The following is a 20,405-nucleotide window of genomic DNA, read 5'->3' as shown; positions in this document are numbered from 1 at the left end:
CTTCCTGAGTTCAGGACCATTTGAGATTTCGACAAAGGAGATTTAAATATATTTTTCTACTAATAAATATATTGGAAACTTTTTGTCAGACGTGGTCAAGCATGTTAGGTAAGAGATTAGTCACCCCAGGCCCCCACCACGGACCCGACCAGATCCTTACATCTGAGCTCAGCAGAGCCTCCGCTCGCACACGTGTTATGACAGTTGCCTGATGAGCACCCCCACTGGCGGCCAAGACCACCGTTGTCATAAAGTCTGAGACTAAACTGAACTGACTGTTCCAGGACCTGCTTGGCCATTTGACCCTTTATCTACCAGTCACTGACTGAGTGGATAAACTGTAAGGACATGGCATCTGAACCATCTGAATGGTTCACCAAAGTCAAAAAAAAAAACCAAAAAAAAAGTGTAGAGTTGCTATTAAGGGAACAAATAAGCAATACTTACCTAAGGAAGGTTTCAAATTCTATTTGATTCTCAGACCTGGGAATCGATGAGGAGCTATGAGTCATGTCAGAAATATAAAAGGATTACTGATAATGCAAACATTTTCTTCAACCCAACAGCTGTGTGGCGAAATTTTCCATAATAATGAAATTACTGCATTTAATTACATAAAGAGTGGTAAAGTCACCTTCATTTTATCTCAGTAATGAAGCTTTGATTCTGAAGGTAATCCTGGCCTTTCTCTGTCAAGGCCAGTGTGTGAGCAACACTGGATTCCACTCCATCTTAGCCATCCTGAGAGGATAAAACAAGAACAACTTTTCACATCCATTATGGAGATGAAAACTATTACTGTAGGGCATATTGTCTTTAATACATTTTAAAATTGCTAGACAGACAGACGTCCAAAAAGAAGCAGCATGAACGTACAGCATTTCATCCCTAGAGACAGGTATCCAGCAGGAGTTCTATTAATAAGAAAGGGAAATGACCTTGAATAGACAGTGACCTTGAATAGACTAGGGTCTTCCTCCCTGGAGAGCCTCACTCTGCAAATTGGTCTGAGTTCCAGCTAAAGTGTGTGTGTGTGTGTGTGTGTGTGTGTGTGTGGTGTGTATTTAAAAATAAATATGGGTCTGCAAACATTCTTCTGTAAAAGGCCATGTGGTAATTATTTTAGGCTTTGCAGGCCCAATAATCTCTGTCACATGTTCTTCCGTATTACATTTAAAACTCTAAAAACATGAAAAACATTCTTCGTGTGTGAGGCATACGAAAACAGACCAGGGCCAGATTGGACCCTAGTGTGCTGACCCCCGATTAGACACATGATGTGTATGGTTTGATTGTCATTCATTCAGAGAGTCAACAAAACTTTTTTGGACATTTAATACAATCACTCGTCCAGTGGAGCCTGGAGGACCCAGCCGTGTAGGGTGTGTCCCCTGGAAGAGCTCGTAATCTAGTAGACTGCTCAAGATAAAGACTGAATTGAAGCCCGCCCTTCATTTTCCCTAAATGAATATCCTGAAATGATTTTTTTTTTGCAACTTTAGAATATAAATTTTACAGATAAAAAAGTTACTTATTAACTTCTTCAGTAAACTGGGAAAACCACACACAAACGTGAGGTGTTTACGTCTTAGCCACGAGGAGTGTAGGGCGTCAGAGCAGGGGCAGAGGCACAGGGCAGGCCTCCCCTAACATGCCAGGTGGTGCACTGACTGCCTGGCGCGGTGGGCGGCTGGACAGCAAATGCAGGGAGAGGCCTTCTCTGCCCTCCCTTTGCCTGAAGACAGAGCCTCCAACAGGAGCCAGTTGTCATAAACCTCCCCCCATTAAGGGGTCTCATCAACCAGAGAGGACTGGGTCTGGTCAGGCGAGGAGACCAGAAGTCAACAGCCCCCAACCCCGACACACTCTGTCACAAATGAGCACACCTTCCCTCCATTCTTCTCAGGACCCATTCATCCTCCTAAGCTCACGTCCTCTCCCCTAAGAGGCCCACACTGCCCCGGGGAGTTCTAAGCCTCCTCTAGGAGCCGCTCGTTTTTCCCTGGGCATCTTCCATGTGCACATTGAGGTCTGCGTGTTAATCAGATGCCTGTGTGTTTTTCTCTTGTTAATTTGTCTTTTGTCACAGGGGTTTCGGCTAAGAACTCAGAAGGGTAAGGGAAAAATAACTTTGCCCCCCCGACACAGCCAAAACATGTGAACAAATGTCCTAAAATACTGACACCATTGCTGGTCCTGGTGCCAAATTCTTACTAATTTCTTGTCTAAAAAGATAAATAAATACACATGTATATGTACTTATACTAAGGCCTAATAGCCCAAATTTAGAAAGCCAGAGAGTCAGTAATTTTAATAACAGTAGTTGTCAAAGAAAAAAATTCATATGCCGAACATAATAAAACCCAAGATAGACCGCTGTATGTAAATGGAATCCAATTCTTCATGTAAGAGATTAACAGCTTGTTACTGAGATCGCAGTATTTTTTTAAGGAATTTCTTAAAAAAACATGACGGGAAACCGACATTCCCAAGGGAAAAAAGAAAGCATTTCATCTGAATCAATCTGAATGGGTCAGTGTTTGGAAGAGTATTTTAGCCTGATGTGAAAAGTCTATCAGCGTCACCCAGGCACCTTTGTTTACGTTTGAGAGTCGTCCTCAGTCCACGGAGGCCGCCAGAGGACCATTTAGTGGCTTGTTCTTTTCCTTCTTTTTCATGTTGCCCCAAGAGGCGCACTGAGCAGCCCTTCGCAGCAAAACAACAAGAAATAACCACCCAGGCATTTCTGAAAAAGAACAAAACGCCCTTTGGAAAGCTGAAATTATATTCGGGAACTGTGTGTTCCGTCTTTAAATGTCATCAACAAAATCGTCGCTCTCTTAGAAATGCGTCTTTGTGATAAGTGAGCTCGCTTTCTGTGGAGGAGGCCCCCGGAGGTTTCCGTTGCCAGCGTTTTCTGTCCTCGGACCGCGGGACTTAGAGCCTGCGGACGCTGCGCTCGGCTATGCTGAGCGGCACGGAAATGTCCCTGGCTTGGCGGAACTTCTGAGCAGCTTTGGGAAGCAGCGTCCCGCCAGCTCCCAGCGGGGTGCCCCAGAATGTTTGGGGGACCCTAGTCCTCTACAGACGCGCATTAGAAGTTGGTGGCCAAGTTTCTCAGCTCTGCTTTCCTGGTGCTTTTGAGCTGAGGGCGTTTGGGGCTGTTTTGTGATTCTAGACCCCATAAAAAGGCTAGGGACAAAAGCTGCAAGTGTTTGTCATACAATCTGCTGAGAATAACATGGCTTGATAGGTAAGCTCCAAAAACGTGCACGGTTTGAATGATCTGCCAGGGGAAGCAGCCTGGGGTGACTGGAAAGATGGTGGCTTTCAAGTCAGAAGGTCTGGTTTAAAGCTCTGTGCTGTCACTTGTCACCTCTGTGACCTTGTGGGTTGGTTCTTAATTAACCTGCCTGATCCTCTCTCTCCTCATCTGCCTAATGGAGATGATGCCGAGGCTTGCATTCATTCTCTGTTTACTGAGTCAGGAATTGTGTGTCAGGCCCTAAACTAGAGACCAAAACACACAGGAAGACGGCCACCGCCCTGCCTTCTGGGAAACTGTAATCCATCTGCACATACTGGCGATGCTCCTAAAAAGAAAGATGCAGTGTCAGAGGTGGGTAGCCATAACCAATTCCTTTTCTGGTAATTGATAATAAAGATCATGACTCAACACCGGGCTGATCCAAAGAAAAACACATGCATACCCCAGATTAGAGTTTTCTTGCACTATATGAAGTCCCTCAGATAAAGCATGTTTCTAGGAGGTGACAGAGAAATTAACTTGGGTCCTCCTGCGGGAGTCTGATCAGTCCTTTTAGCGTGGCTCCTGACTGCACTGGTGTAAAGCCACAGTGAGACACGAGCATCTGGGCAGTGAAATTTCAATGTGAATTAAAAAGCCCAATGCCGAATTTCAAGTGTGCATCACCTTAGATGGCTTTTGGAATATATTTTTAAAAACTCCAGGAAGAAGTTTAACAAAACTTAGTAATCCTACACCAAACATGTTTTTTTAAATAATTCTACCGAACAATAAAACGATACTGTTTATCTCTTAAAGCCATGTAGAGCTGAGATATTCCAAAGTCCTAATTTAAATCTTATAGATTATTTTTCAAAAAATATAAATAATAAAAATAATATGAATCTATTATAAAAACTAGTATCTGTTATCAAAACCTTATGCTTTAAAAAGTATCATAGAATTTCAGAATTGAATTTGATCCTAAAAATAGCTTTCAGATAAGGAAATAAAAGAAAGAACAGAGAAGCGAAATTTTTCTGCTTAAGTTCCCATAGCTTTTTTAATGGCAAACTTGGGATCTGAGCACGAATGCATGTTAATTTATGTATTCCTTCTAAGGAAGATTTCTTTTAGTTTATAAATAAATAACATAATATAAAAAAAGAATATGAAAATAGTGCACACGTGAAATAAATGCCTGAAAAGTATTGTCTTTAGTGAAGGATAATAGTAAAATATTACTTCATCTGTGTAACAATCTTCAGTCATCCATTCCTTGATTTAATACTTTTCTCTGCATAACTACTCAGGAGTCATCTCTGTACACACAAGAATAGGTGAGACACACCCCTGCCGTAGAAGGAGCTAGGCACACAGTGAGGTCATAGAAAAGGTCATCTATGAGGACGTCAGTACCTTTAAAGGCAGCTCCAGGGTCTGAGCAGGAGCACCACCCATGAACCGTGCTCTGCTCTCTACCTGCAGATGCTCCGGAGAAGGAAGCACTGGGATTCCCTGGGGAGCGGCTGCACGGAACTGGTGAGGTTGGATAAGTTGAGCCTGGGCTGATAGGAAAAGGTGAACTGGGTCAATTCCAGGATGGCAGCCTTGATTTCCTTGCCCATAAAAGGGTATCAATACCCATCTCATAGGGTGGTTATGAAGAATAAAATAGAGGGACATCACTATGGCAGCGTTAATAAAATACTTATAGTGATTCTAACGCAGTGAAATCCCTCACCAAGAATTCAGGTAGAAGGTGACTGGCGATGGGAATGTATCCTCCATGGCAGGCTTCCCCAAGTTCGTCTCGCTAGCTTCCCTCCGATGAGGATAACCATTCCTCGCCCCCCGTGCCCTCCACCCCGCGGCCTCATGTTTCATGGCTGAATTTTTTGATCCATGTATAGCATGATGGTGGGGTTTTATTTTACTACTAAAAACTATTTACCAATTGTTTATATTATTCCACACCCTCTCTTCATTGATCCTCACAACCCTAGGAGAAGGGAGAACTCTTACCCTCTCTTAGTGGACTTAGGTTAGACCATTTGCCCAAAGTCACAAGGCTCCGTGAGTGAGTACTGGGATTCTGACTCCACCAGTCTGATTCAGAGGCTGGTGAACAAAGGCCCCGTGGCTGGAAGCACTCCCTCACCTACTATTGTCAAACACCGAGTGGTTGCATATTAGCTTTTCGTGCCGACTGGATGACATTTCTTAATGAATCTGACATAAAATTACAAGGTAAAACTGTGCTCATATGCAGAACTTACTCTGCAGTAAAGTCATTGCTATGATGACTAACGCTGTTTGAAACAAAATAAAGCTCCCTTCCACCTGCCGTATACTATTCAAAGTTAAAAAAGCAAGTGAGATCTCCGTTCCCACACGTATTTGCAGTGCTAGATAGAGTTCCAAGTTCAAACTCCATAGTTCTAATGGCTTTTTTCAGACCTTAATCAAAATACAAGGAAAAAAAACCCTCCATATTTCAAAATCCAATTAACGGTGCAATGGAGGAGCTCCCACCTAATCTTCCTCTGAAAATTACTAATATGTAATATAATGGTGCGCTAAAATCAAATATCAAGAGAAAAATATAATAGAATTCTTTATGCCTGCCAACCGATAAATATGCTCAATTAAAATTATATGCCCCTCTGTTGACATGTATTTGGTGATACCTATCTGTGTGAAAAGACATTTTCGAAGATAAAATACTCAAAAATCTCCTTTGGGGTCAACATTAACAGACGCATCGGCAGTTGATTCCGACCATAGTGAGAACATTAAGTTTGAACATCAGTTATGTAAAATGCTACCTCCCCCAAAAGAGAATTCCATTCTTCTCATTAGTAGTCATGTATTTTTAAAAACAAACTCAGTTATATCGTTGTTATATTTTGAATTTCATCCATAAAAATTTGTGCGAATTTGCCTTCTCTTTTGTCCTACCTGCACCTATGTAATGTTCCCAACACTGCCTCATAGTTGGCAAAGACTGAAGTATTTACTATCGGGCCCTTTACAGAAAAGGGTTACCGACCCCTATGCTAATTCCCACAAACGTTGACTTCATATAATTTCTCTAAGTTGTCTGCTCTCTTTAACTAGACAGCAGTTCCCACTCCTAGTTCACTTGCTTCCAAAAGCTGTAGGTAAAAATTGCGGGGTATACAACACTGTTGATGGGCTTTCCATCTTTTTCTAAAAAGGTTTCACCCTGCTGATCCATCTCTTCCATCCCCTGCTCTATGTCGCCTCTGCAGATGCCCACCGTGTTCCTGCCACTCACTCGTTGTCCACCGCTCCCGTCCCCACCAAAGCCTTTCCTCAGACTCCAGATTTTCCCTTCTCTTTTCCTGACTCTCACAAATCTTACTTTTGGGTGCTTAGCTGTCCTCAGTCTTCACCGTTCTGGGTAGGCAGGGTTTGGGATCCCCAGAGTGTGAGGTCTTGGCTTCCCCTAATCGCTCTGCTCTCTCCTAGAAGCTCCCGGGCTGGGTGAGTGAACCTGTCGATACAGTGCCATGTTTTATTCCAAGTCAAAGTAACAACTGTTCATGAGCAGGTGAGCTGTGGACAGCTAGCTCCCACGGTCCGAGGAGGGGAGGCTGTGGATGGAGGCAACGTGTACGGCAAAGGTTATGAAAAGCATCAACAAGACGCATCCCAGCCTCCACGGCCGTGGCCCAGGGAAGCTGCTGAGAGGCAGTGCTGGGGGCCCCAGGAGGATGGGGGGACTGTGGCCATTTCTCCCGGACCGACTCCTGACGTGTTCCCACTCAGGCTAGCTCCAGAGAATCATTACCCCTTCCGGTCCCCTGGTGTCCTGCTGGGCGAGTGACAGGAAGCAAACTGCAGGAGAGGGGAGGCCCAGTCATCTTCTGAGTAAAGACATTTACCCTAATAGTAAATTAATCTGCGAAAATAAACTAATCTGCCTAGAGTTATTTTTTAAGGGAAATATTTATGCACAAATGGATGTCTGATTGGTAGCCTGTGTGAGGGAATCTATTTCTGAACGGCATCTCCACCCCCTAGAGTGTTTCCTGCTAAGTCAGAATGTGGGGAGCCCTTCACAGAGCCACTGTGTGATGTCTAACATCCTTGTCTATGGAGAAACTTCTGTTTTACAAGATACTAAACAGGGGCTTGAAGAATCAGAATGTGAGAGGAGTGGGAAGTTTAATTGTCAGTAAGTGTTTAAATGTGGTACAATGAAAAGAAATGACTAGATATTCTTACTAATGGAGAAATAGTACAAAAATAAATAAGCTTAAATCACAAGAAATTGACATACAGAATAAAGATTAATTTTCCTAATGTCAAAGCAAGAATTTCCAAACTTTTAAAGTCATATAGATTGACCGTCTTCACTTACCTCTTCTGATTCATAAACTGTTTTCTCTGCAGTCTTCTGTTAGTGTACAAACCACGTGCTTGTGGACGGATAATAATAGCATGTGATATAATGCAGTTGCCAACGCAATGCTCAGTGAATTACATTCCCATGATCAGAATCAGTGGTAAACGGAGCTGGTCTGCTTTACCCCAGAATATCATCAACACTTATGCTCAGATTTACATACTCATAGTCAGCCTGAGCCCCTTCTTGTGGTCTGTCTTGACTCACCAGGTTTCCGCACCAGGCTGGGCCCCCCTTCTTTTGTGCCCAAATCAGCCTGGCACACCTGGGCTCTGTCTGACCTGCTGTGTTGACACAGGCAGGTCCAACGTCGTAGGCTCCTTGTTTAGTACTGCGGGTAATTCTAACGCTTGCTGGTTTCCTTACAAATGGGGAAAAATTGTATCGTGATTCTGTGATTTAAAAGTATGGAAAGAACCTGACGTTTAGTTCCCATGTATTTTATAGACAGCCATCGCTATTTTACTATTCCTTTATATTAAGTCCCAAGGTTCTTTGTGTTTATGTAAGCCTTCTTTCCTTCACTTGGTCTATTTATTTCAAAAGTGCTTTTAGATCTGCTTTTATATTTTATTTTAGTCTCTATCAGATAATATTAGATGGCTGATCTTTTTTTTTTTATTTTACTAACCATATAAGGGAAGTGCATAGGCCGGAATATGACATTATTAAATAATCATGCTCATCAAATTCAGTGTTGGAATATCAAGATAGTATGAGGCTAATGAAAAATGCTTTGAAATGCTGCAAACGTGGTGTATCTCATGTTACCAAGTGGGAAATATGAGTTTAAAATCAGAAAGCCTGGGAGAGGAAACAGGAGAGATTAATGCTACCCCTTCGGGCTTTAGTCTCTAATATAAAACACTTTGCATGCTGAGAATATTTAAAGGAAAGAGCTGCCTCTTTACACCAAATTTTGTAAAGAAAAGAACGTGCAAAAAAGATCTTCAAGATTCCCTTTTTAAAGTTACGATACAGTGTCCAGTCATTACAGATGGAATTATTAGAAATGAGGAGACCGATGAAAACCAGGCCCCTATGAAACAAGGCACAGCTAGAATCAAGAGCAATCAGTCTGCAGACACGCACGTTCTTACCGCATTGCCATTCAAGCGAGCGGGCACGCAAGCTTTAACAAGTAGGGACTCTGAGAAAAGAAGAAGGCTGCAGAAAAGCCATCTGCAATTGTAAAATACCGAGGGGAGAGGCAGGAGTCTAAACCGTACTCAGGAAATAAATGTGCAGTTAGGAACATTCAGAAGTGATGCCAGAGGAGGCTGAGGCCGACGTGAACGAGGAGGAGAATTCTGAAAGCACTGCAACAAACGTAAGGAGGCACGAGTCAAATGTAGCGTCGCCCTAGAGACTGCTGCTAAAAGAAGAGTTAAGAGTAGAGATAAACTGTTAGAAAAACCATCACTCTGATGGAGGACGCATAAAGTAAGCGGAATAAAGATGTAAGTCTGGACAGGGGAAATAAAGCACGGTAAACAAGAACAGAGTGTCATTTTAGTTCCACTGCATTAAACGTACATAGTGCATAATACACCTTGAAGAAAAGAATATGCCTTGTTCCTGAGTTCTGTTAGGTTTCCTAAGTCCCTTCGCCTACCTGTGAAAACACCTGTTTTTCGCCATGCACGGTAACCACTGATGTCAGTAAGAGTTAAGTTTCCTCCATATTAGTTTAAACTGAATTCACTAATGAGGTTTGGGTTTTGTGACCTCTTGGTGAAATCTTATAACATGTCTCTTTCCTTATTGAAGTATAGTTGATTTATAATATTTCAGGTGTACAGCAAAGTGATTCAGTTATACGTATGTCTATATACTATGCCACTTCCTAAAGGACAATATACTGTAGTGGAAAGTTAATAAAGTTAGGACCCAGGTTCAAGTTCACTTTTGACCTTCTACCAGCTTATGTGACTTTGGACGACCAATCTAAACTCCCTTAGCATCAGCTGCTTCATCTCAAAATGTGTGCACTAATTATGCCTTCAGAACAATAACTCAGGAATGAAATAGAACGCATTTAACACTGTCCCCAGGACTGATAAATATTAGCTTTTTTTTCCCCCTCCAGATTCCAAAGGTTCTGGCCAACCTTGAAGTTCGTGATGCCAAGAAAATAGTACCTGCTAATAGGCATGTTGAGAAAATCCATTAATGGTGAAAAAACTTGGCTGAAAAGTGGTGATGTCACTGTTTCATCAGATTCCTGCGGGAAACAGCCACAGTTTAAAAAGCTTTGACTTTAGGTGGCTGACAGCAGCGGACAGCATTGCTTGCAATCAGAGATAGCGCAATGTGAACACAACATCTAACAATCCGGAAGCAGAAACAGGACAGTAAACATTTTACACAGTGCATTACCGTGCCCCCCTAGGGCACTCAAAAATATAATCCATGGTGATTATGACAATGATGAACAGGACCAGGCCCTGCAGTCAGCGCCTAGAGCTATTAGCGAAAAGCCGTGCACTTAGGAGGGGGAGGCGGTCGCCTCTGTGGCCTCCACCGGGTCCATTTCCACACGCTGGGTTACAGGGCAGTGATTTAAGAAGTGTAGGGCTTTGAGAGGACGGGAAATGGCCTGTTTTGTGACCCAAATAAAATGCTGACAGTCTGTCATGAAACCATTTTCAATTTCTGCCCTGAAACCTTATTTACATTTTTTTCTCCTTCAAGATTCTATCTTAGGGATACTAAATTCTCCTGGGGCGGCGGCGGGGGGGGTGTATTCTGCAAGTCCTTTGATTCAGAAAGCTATTAAGGATATAGCTTCAAAGTTGCTTTAACTATCTTGAGGTAAGGCCAAGAAGGTCTCTATTTTCAGTGAGGTATTGATCAGGAGAAAGAGGGAGAAAAACTAAATAAATAGAACCAAAAGAATGGAGAAACGCAACTCTGGTTTTTCTACTTTTTCTACAGGAGGCAAATGGCAGAAACTGCTTGTTACTTGCCATGATCTGTTCTCTCCTTCCCCCCTTGCTAACAGAACTCCAGTTTCATTGGATATTCAAGGATCACCAATGATCCCAGCTTAATACATAAATATCTTCACTTCCCCAAATAACTCTGCAGCAAGGGAAAGCTATGTTACCCGGTTCCAGCCAGATATAGGATATAGGCAGACATATCTGGAGGAAGTAGCCCTTCTCAAGACAAGGCAAAGCTTTATGGGAAAGGCTTCTGGACCTTTCCCTTTCTTCCTGCCTGGGATCAGAATGTGATGCCTGGAGGGGCAGCAGCTATTTTGCAAACATGAGTACAGAGGCCACAGGCTGATGAAGGGGGAATAGGGAACAGGAGTTTGAACCGTTGATGATCTTGAAGAGTTTTGGCTGCAGCAGCCCTGGACTCACCATCTCCACAGTGTCCTGTGCATGAGAAAAATAAGCCCTTTCTGTGGTTAAATCATTGTTTTTCAGGTTTTGAGAAAAATCGGCCCTTTTTGTGTTTAAGTCACTGTTTTTCAGGTTTTCTATAGCTCTAAGCAAAAATGATGTTATGTAGAGCATGTGTTATTGGTGGAGTTATTTTTAAGTACATAACTGTTATGTGCACTGGGAAACCAAAAACTTTGTGTGACTCGCTTTATTGCAATATTCATTTTATTATGGTGGTTTGGAACCAAACCCGTGATATCTCTGAGTTCTGCTTGTATTAGCCAATGTGTACACATGCACATACATATTTGTATTTTATATGTACATATATACCCATGTACATAGTATACATATAGTTATGTATTCATATATCTGGATGTTTGACAGGTACTTGCATACACATTTAAACACCTAGGTATGTTTATTTGATTTGTTCTCACCATCAAGAGATATTTTTAAACGGATATGAAAAGAATAGCATCTGACGAGCAGTACGCATCTGAAACCATAAATGTAATTGTCAGGAAGTTCCAAAGCACAGAATCGTAGGGTGAGGGAGATGGATATTTTCAGGCCAAAAGTTGACCAGAGGAGTTCCCCAGGTCTTTAACTTCATGCTCCTAATTCCATTACATGAAATAATTTAAAGCTCTGTTTTTCAAATCTTTTTTAATTCATAGACACTTAAAGTGATAAAGCTGGAAAGGACTTGGGAGATCACCTTGTTCATGTCCTCTGAGTTTATGGATAATGAAGCTGAGATCCTAAAACACAGGTGATTTGTCCTGCGCTGGGAACATGTCAGTGGCTGAGCTGAAACCCAAACCCTTTTCCTTGATCTTCACTCAGGCTCTGGGTCAGAAGGCAGGTGGGTCAATGGAGTCTCCAGGCTGAGGACCCCTCTCCTGTGATCATTCCATGCAAGTGTCAGCCCTTTGTGTCACTTTGTGTCACTCTGTGGGGCTGGAGAACCTGGGGGACAGCCACCAATGTGATGATGCTCATGGTGCCTGTGGTCGGTGAGTAATAGTCATTTATTTGTCTCTGATCCAGGGGTCTCACGTCTTCTGCCAGAATCTATGAAACAGTAAGAGGTTAATTTATTAGCCTATAAGTCAGATAAAATCAAGTGACAGGCTGGATATAATAAGCCTCATAGTAAAAGTTGGAAATTGTTAACTCCTTTTCGATTTTATGTGCAGTCACATGTGGGATTTTAAAAGTTTGAGGGAATCACCCATGAAGCCATTAGAGACTCAAGTTTTTACTTGTGGGGAGGTTCTGATGATAAATTCAACTCCATTATTATGGGACAGCTCAGATTTTCTATTTTTTCAGTTTTGGCAAGTTGTTTTTCAAGGAATTTGTTTGCTTCACGTAAATTGTCATATATGTTGGCACAAAGTTGTTCATAATATTCCCTTATTATTCCTTTAATATCTATAAATATGAAAAAAAGCCAAACTCTCATTTATTCCTGAAAGTAGTAGTTTTGGTTTTCTTTTTAAGTTCTTTGTCCTTATCGAAAGAAACATTTTATTAGTCTTTTCAGAGAACTTAATTTCAGTTTTGTGGATTTCCTCCATTGTTTGTTTTGTATTTCTTGATCTCTATTCTTATAGTTAGTATTTTTTGACTTTTATATATTTGGGCTTAAATTGCTTGTCTTTCTCTAAATTCTCTCTTATAATTCTTATTTTTTATTGAAGTGTAGTCAGTTTACAATGTTAGTTTCAGGTGTACAGCAAAGCAATTCAGTTATACAATCACATACATGTGTTTCTTTTTATAAATTCTTAAGGTAGAAATTTAGAGTGATCTTATATCTTTTTTCTTTCCTAATTTAAGAGTTATCCTTTAAGCACTGCTTTAGCAACATCCCACAAATTTTCACGGGCCATATTTTTATTACAGTTTTATTCAAACGAAGTTTTCATTTTCTTTGTGATTGTTTGTCCCTTGACCTCTCTGATATTTAGAAAGGAGTTCTTTAATTTCCAAATGCCTAGGCTTATCTAGATATGTTATTGATTTCTAATTTAAGTCTGTTATGATCAGTTAACATGCTTTAAAAGTCAAGCCTTTTAAGTTTATTGAGGATGTTTCTTTCCTAGCATATAGTTTATCTTGGAGATTGTACTATATACACTTGATAAGGGATGTTAAAATCACCATTGGATTTGTCTACTTACCCTGTTAGTTCGACCACTGTTTGCTTTGGGGTTTTTGTTTTGTTTTGTTTTGTTGATATCAACATGGTTTAGCCTTTAGGTTTCAACTCTCAGAGCCAACATATGAAGAATGATGTCAGATTCACTTTTTAAATTGAAGTATAGTTGACTTATAATGTTGTGTTAGTTTCAGATGTACAGCAAAGTGATTCAGTTACACGTATACATATACATATTCTTTTTCAGATTCTTTTCCATTATAAGTTATTACAAGATATTGAATATAGTTTCCTGTGCTCTACAGTAGGACCTTGTTGTTTATCTATTTTATGTATAGTAGTGTATATCTGTTAATCCCAAACTCCTAATTTATCCTTCCTCCTCACCTCTTTCCCCTTTGGTAACCATAGTTTGTTTTCTATGTCTGAGTCTACTTCTGGTTTGTAAATAAGTTTATTTGTATCATTTTTAAAGATTCCACATATGAAAGATACCATATGGTATTTGTCTTTCTCTGTCTGACTTACTTCACTTAATATGATAATCTCTAGGTCCATCTATGTTGCTGCAAATGGCATTATTTCATTCTTTTTTGTGGCTGAGTAATAGTCCATTGTATATATATCCCACGTCTTTATCCATTTAACTATTAATAGACGTTTAGTTTGCTTCCATGTCTTGGTCATTGTAAACAGTGCTGCTATGAACACTGGTCTGCATGTATCTTTTTGAGTTAGAATTTTCTCCAGGTATATGCCCAGGAATGGGGTTGCTGGATCATATGGTAACTAGAGTTAATAGACTTGCTTTTGATTTCGTATCCAGGTTGGCAATCTAATATACTTCCCTAGCCTTTCTGCACGTGTGAGTAATTGGGGAGGGGGTGGTTGTTGGGGAGCCCTGTGGAGGAATGAACTCTTGAACAGTAAGCTCTCAGGGAATGTCATTATTCCCTGAGAACCTCAACTCTATGTACCAAAGCTATGTTGAACAAAATCTACTTCTAATCAAGCAAAATAAGGACAGAGGTCATGGTGTGCCAAAGAGCAATCAGAATATCAGGGCAGTGGCAGAACAGAATGGATACTGGTAAATATTTTGAAGGAACATGTGGCAGAACATGGTGCTTGCCTACCCAGTATCCACTCTCTACTTCATTTCTGCTAAGAGAACCCTCGTTTTCCTTTTTTATTGGCAATGCAGCCAAAACACAGACAAAAACAAAACAAACAAAACAAACAAAACGCCCTACCTGAGAAACTCAGACTCTGTTAAAGCAAAGGCTAACCACATGACATGATTTTGTCAATGAGATGAGCTGAAACCTACCAGGAGTTCCTATGTAGTGTTACTCTCCTGACATGGGTGTCAGGCTTCCCTATTCTTCCTGCTTGGAACACAGAAGGGAGTCTAGAGGCAAGGACTACTATCTTGCAGCCATGAAGTAACCATGAGGATGAAGGAACGAAAAGACAGAATAAATCCAGGATGTTGATGCTCTTACGAGGCCACTACACCAACCACACCACCTATGTCCAGATTTAATATATAAGACAAAGAAGCCCTTATTTGGTTAAGCTGCCATAATTGTGTTTCTGTTTTATGCAGTTGAATGTAATCCCTAACCCCCAAAGCACAAGTCGTTAGAAACTCATGACTGTGTCATAAGCCAAATGCAAACTTCTGCCTGGGAGTTAACACTTCCACATTTTCTACTCCTCTAGAATAACTTCTATAAAAAATAGACTTCAAAACTTTTTATGTTATCATGCAAAGAACTCAGTGCAGACTTTCATCCATTTGGCATCATTTTGGTAATTGGAAGTCCTCCAGGCAGTGGTTTTCTCTCTTTGAAATATCCCTCCTTTTTCTAAAATGAAACATTAAGCCCAGGCTATACCAAGAAAGATTGTTGACTGCCCTTCTGTAAAACAGTTCGACTTTCCACACAGTTTGAAAGACATTACACGGTGAAATTTGTACAAGATTATTTTCTTATCTGGAATCTCTGCAAGTGTGTTTCTGTAACTGCCTTGGCCTTTTCGATCTGAGTTAACATCATGCTTAACCCTTTTCTTTTGGGGAGTTTTGAATTCCTAACATTCAGTGTGAATCCTTTTCACAGAGCACTGAACCTCAGAAGCAAGTTCTAACATGCATGTGCTGAGGGATTAATCAAGCCATTTACAATCAGGCTGTCACATGCATATCTACTGATACAAACTTCCAGTCCACATCTAAAATAGACAGCAATTCCAGTTGGCATTTAGGATATGACCCCGGATGCCCTGGCTGAGAGTTAATACAGGAATAGAATGCAGTGTTTCTCAGCTCTGCTAATCCAAATTAGAACACTTTGTAAAGGTGAGTGTTTAATCCCTGAAAGGCTGTAAAACACATATGTGTGTGCACATGCAGGCACACACACACACACACAAACACACCCTAGCATTTTCCTATCATTTCACCATTGAAAATAGTAACAGAAAAAAAACCAAAAAACCTAGGAGTCAATATTTAGCGAGTAAGCACAAAGTGCAGAATTTTAAACATCTAATAGCTTTGGGTCTGATAAACCTTTCAAGTCCAAGAGATGAGTAATGGAATATAGACCCTATTGTGAATTAATCACTAGTCCAAACTGGGTCCAAAACAATAATCATTAGATCAGAAATGCCAAAGAATCCTTCTTGAGACTTAACAGACTCAAACTCTGAACCCTGTCTGCATAATATGAACAATGTCAAAATATTGTTTATTTTTTAATGGGTTTCAAGATATCTACAAATATTATAAGACTGAGTTTCTCTGTTGACTATGATAGCTGATTAAAATTACATATGCTAAAAGTTTGGCAAAAGGTGACCTTATATTTGTCTGCGGAAATGGACCCTTCTGTTCTGTTAGGAATGTAACTCTATTTTTACTATATTATAACCATTGTGTTCTCACTGAGACATCAAATACAATACATTGGACTCAATCATCTCTTGAGCTTTTTGTTTGTTCCATTACATAGATAGAGGCGGACACACATACAGCTGACAAGTTATCTCCTGGTGTGTGAATGTCATCGAGGAGGCTGGAGCATGCCCAAGTGTCTTAAAGAAGCTCACTATATTTATACATGACCTTTAGTCAATGATATAACCTCTTTCTATATGGTCTGTCAAGCTCAGGATGGAGTATTTTTCCTTAAACTGTGCATACCTTTGATTGCTTCATGCTAGCAAGGTCCATCTGGTGCTGTCATTTCACAGCTATCAATTTCAATGTCACCTAACTTCAAATCACACCCCAACACAATCCAGCCAAACTCGGAATGTCCACAAGGTAGATGCCATGGCATAATGACATGACAGAATCCAAGCATTTCTGCTTTAAACTCCAGATCCATTCTCAGGCTCAAGACCTTTCCTGGGCTCTTCTTTGTGGTGAGGAGACCTTGGCTCAGTCTCTTCTCTTCTCGTCTGCTGTCACCTCCCCTCTGCTTTGCTTCCACCTCTCAAAATGCCTTGCTGTTCCTAAAAATAGCACCCAACCTGCTAATGTCTTAAGAGTTTTCCAGTTGCTCAGTATGTGATTCTGGCAATCATTTACAATAACATCAGTGAGTCTGCAAGTAAAAATATTTCAAACCTTTTATAGTCTTGGTCCTTGGTCTAAAATGACCAAGTCACTACTTGATCATTGCTACCTGAAATCTATTAAGATTTCTGTTCTGAGCTTCTGTTTCCTAAGGCGGGCTCCTCACTAACCCCCTCCCCCACATTCTGACCCGATCAAGGCAGATCATAGTTGCCCTTTTGCCTCAAGTGGCAATGCTCCATTCTTGAAAAGGGTATCTTTGATATAACTTCTCATGGGAACAAATGTGGTCCCCACCAGAAATTTAATGTTTATAGTAATTGCCTTCCGAGACCTGATTCCTTTTTGTCTTTCAATGTGCCAAATAAAACTTGTTTTATGTTGACATATTTATTTTAATTCTTTTCAGTAGTAATCTGGCAGGAATTGTGGGGGAAATTGTCTTCAGAAATGGTTGGCAACAAATGATAACACCACATGAAGCGCTAATATTTGTAATCCTTTCCAAAATTGCCAAAACTCCATATTTCAAAATTCTGCTCTGAAGTGTTAACGCTCACTTACGGTGAATTGCAGAAAATATTTAACTGACTAAATAAAATTTCTCTAGAAAATGCCAGATTACAGGCACTGGGATCCCCCCTTTTCTTCTTCGGTAACTAAATACCTTGGAGTTAGTTGAAATAAGGTCCTTTGGAGCTTAAGTGAAACTTTAAAGGGCAGATAATTTTATCTTGTGAAAGCTTTTCCAGAAAAAGCAAAGGCTGCATGAGTCATTTTATGAGCTTAATATCTTAAAACTAGATAAAGACAATACAGAAGAAACGGGAAATGGCCCACTTCTGAACATAGATGAGAAAATACTAAATAAAATATTAGCCAAATAAAGTTATAAGCTATTAAGTCTAATACTAAGTGAATTTGTAGGAATGATCTCAGGAATGGTACGATGGCTTACCATCGTCTCAGTAGATAGAGAAAAAGCATTTAATAAATTTTATGCTTATTTAATGATAAAACAAAAGGAACTAAGAAAACTGGGAGCAAATATGATGCCTTTAACTTGATAAAAGTATTCATTTACAAGACTCAGCTAAATAGCATTTATTGAAGAAATTTTGAACTCAACAAAGCAAGGATATCTTTTATCACAACTATTCAGTGTAGTACTGAAGGCCCTAGCCAACACAATAAGACAAGGAAAATAATTGGTAATGATAAGAATTGGAAAGGAAGAGATAAAACTTTCATTATTTATAAATGATAAGATTATGTAGAAAACCAAGAGAATGAACAAATTAGTGTATCTGATAAGAGTTAAGTGAAATTGCCAGACACAAGATAAACTTTAAAGATTAATGGCATTTTTCTGCACCGCTAGTCTCAAAATACTGGTTCCTCTAAAAGTTGATAAATAAAACTTTAAAAAACACATAATCCTTATCTTTAAAAAGCAAGCCAGCACATTTTATGAGCCTTGTATGACCCCCATATTTATTTATAAACTGCAAGTAGGTACTTTACAAACAACATAATGTAGAGACTAAAAGCCAGATTGCTTTGGGTTCAAATCTTGGTTCTGTCACTCACACCCGTGTGAACTTAGGCAGATTACATAACCACTCTCTGCCTCCTCTTTCTTGCCTTTAAAATGATGGGGAAAAAATTACCACTTAGGATTTTGTGAGGATTAAGTGATTAAATACTTGGAAAGCATCTGAATAGTACCTAGCACAAAGTTGGTACCTCATAAAAATTAGCTATTATTATTATTATTATTATTATTATTATTATTATTATATATAGAACAAATGTATTACATAAGGGACTATTTGCCTAAAAATTAAAATCTTAACATAAAATAAATAATAAGTGTTTATAGAAGTGCTAATATTTTCTTCTCCTCCTCAATTGGCTGTCCACATTTTACCTTGGAATCCAGGACCTTACATAGAAAAAAACAAATAAAAATATAAGAGAAGATAATTTGTCACTCAAAATATCAATGCAAACTATGAAATACCTAGGAATTAGACCGATGAAGAAAGAAGGTCTTCACAGAGAAACTTTTAAGATTTCTAAAGCTAATCAAATGAGATCTTAATAAAGAAGGCGTGTTAACATTGTAAAGCTATTAATGGTTTCCCAAGTTTATCTATAAACTCAGTGTTTATATATGATCAATATCTCAGCAGAATTTGCAGAAGAACATGAAACTGATTCTAAATATAATTTGAAAGTTTACACATTCATACAAAGTTAATATAATTTTGAGAAATAAGACTAAAAGTGGGAACTCATGAGATATTAAGATGCATTATGGTGCCACAGTACTAAAAATAGTATAGAATTTGTACAGATACACCAATTAAATAAAACAGAGAGACCAAACAGCTTTATATATAAAGGACACGTGTATATAGCAATGTGACATCATGCATAAAGGCTTAAACATAAACATACATGTTTTAGCCATATTTCCCTAGGGTATCCTGCATAACACACCATCCCAAAATCTCAGTGGCTTCCAACAATGGACATTTTAATTTTTCACTCACAAGTTTTTAGTCAGCTAAGAGAATCTGCATCCAGTCGACCCAAAGTAGTCCAGTCGCCAGTCCTGACAGTGGTGTGGTGGTCTGTTCCTTCCTAGAGGTAGGAGGCAAGAAAGGGTTAATAATAGCACTGTGGGTAGTTGGGAATAATAATCCATCGATCATAATAAAACTATAAACAAAGTTAATACAAAAATTGTAGAGAGAGAATTTTATGACATTAAAATACGTTGAACTGGAGCGGGGAGTTCAAATTATACTGCAAAATACTGATTAATTTGAAAAAAGCAAAAGTAAAGCTCTCAGGATAGAAAAAGTTAGCTTACGTATGATGGATTGGAAAAGGAAGTTAGCGTTATCTAGGCATTGTTTCCTGGAATATAACAAGAACTCACACATAAGAAAAAAAAAAAGTAAGTTTCAAGAGAGCAGAATTTTTTTTTTTCCCTGCCTTGATGACTGTTGTATCTCCAGTGCTCAGATAAGTGCCTGTCAATACTGACACCTCCTTACTGTTTATTCTGTCTCAAGACTCCCTTCCCATCTGTCCTTTTCTCCAAAACAGAAATATTAATTTCTCATTGCTGCTGTAACGAAGTATTACATGTTTAGTGGCTTAAAACAACACAGATTTATTCTTCAGGTGTTCTGGAGGTCAAGAGGTCCAAAATCAGTCTTACTGGCCTGAAGTCAAGGTGTCGGTGGGGCTGGCTCCTTCTGAAGGCTGTGGGGGACCTACAACCTCCAATTTCTGGAGGTCGCCTTCGTTCCTTGGCTCCTGACTCCCTCTCCGTCTTCAAAGGCATCAGTGTAGCATCATCCCATCTCCTTCACTGACTGGGTCTGTCCTCACATCACCTTTTCCATCGTTGACCTTCCTCCTCCCCCTTATCAGGACCTTTGTGATTATGCTGGGTCCACTCAGATAATCCTGAGTCACGTCCTCATTTCACAATCCTTGATTTTTAATCACATCTGTCAAGTCCCTTTTGCCATTTAAGGAAAAACATTCAC

The 20,405-nt window shown here is 39.8% G+C and overlaps 3 long non-coding RNA genes across 3 annotated transcripts; 1 reads left to right on the top strand and 2 right to left on the bottom strand.

Annotated features, from left to right (window-relative positions):
* Positions 1 to 2,381: 2,381 nt before the first annotated feature.
* Positions 2,382 to 4,566, bottom strand: LOC140689613 (uncharacterized). The gene is made up of 2 exons (XR_012064652.1): positions 4,493 to 4,566; positions 2,382 to 3,593 (listed from the first exon to the last, which is right to left on the bottom strand). It is a non-coding gene; the product is annotated as an uncharacterized lncRNA (long non-coding RNA).
* A 126-nt stretch (positions 4,567 to 4,692) lies between these two features.
* LOC140689612 (uncharacterized) lies at positions 4,693 to 7,201 on the top strand. Its single transcript, XR_012064651.1, has 2 exons — positions 4,693 to 4,789; positions 6,743 to 7,201. It is a non-coding gene; the product is annotated as an uncharacterized lncRNA (long non-coding RNA).
* Positions 7,202 to 11,939: 4,738 nt separating this feature from the next.
* On the bottom strand, positions 11,940 to 20,209 carry LOC140689516 (uncharacterized). Its single transcript, XR_012064556.1, has 3 exons — positions 20,072 to 20,209; positions 19,395 to 19,485; positions 11,940 to 12,154 (listed from the first exon to the last, which is right to left on the bottom strand). It is a non-coding gene; the product is annotated as an uncharacterized lncRNA (long non-coding RNA).
* Positions 20,210 to 20,405: the final 196 nt, after the last annotated feature.

This window comes from Vicugna pacos, chromosome 26 (assembly GCF_048564905.1).
Source record: "Vicugna pacos chromosome 26, VicPac4, whole genome shotgun sequence".
Classification (NCBI taxonomy): Eukaryota; Metazoa; Chordata; class Mammalia; order Artiodactyla; family Camelidae; genus Vicugna; species Vicugna pacos.
Note: the sequence above shows the minus strand (reverse complement) of the source record. Positions and strands in the feature narration are given on the sequence as shown.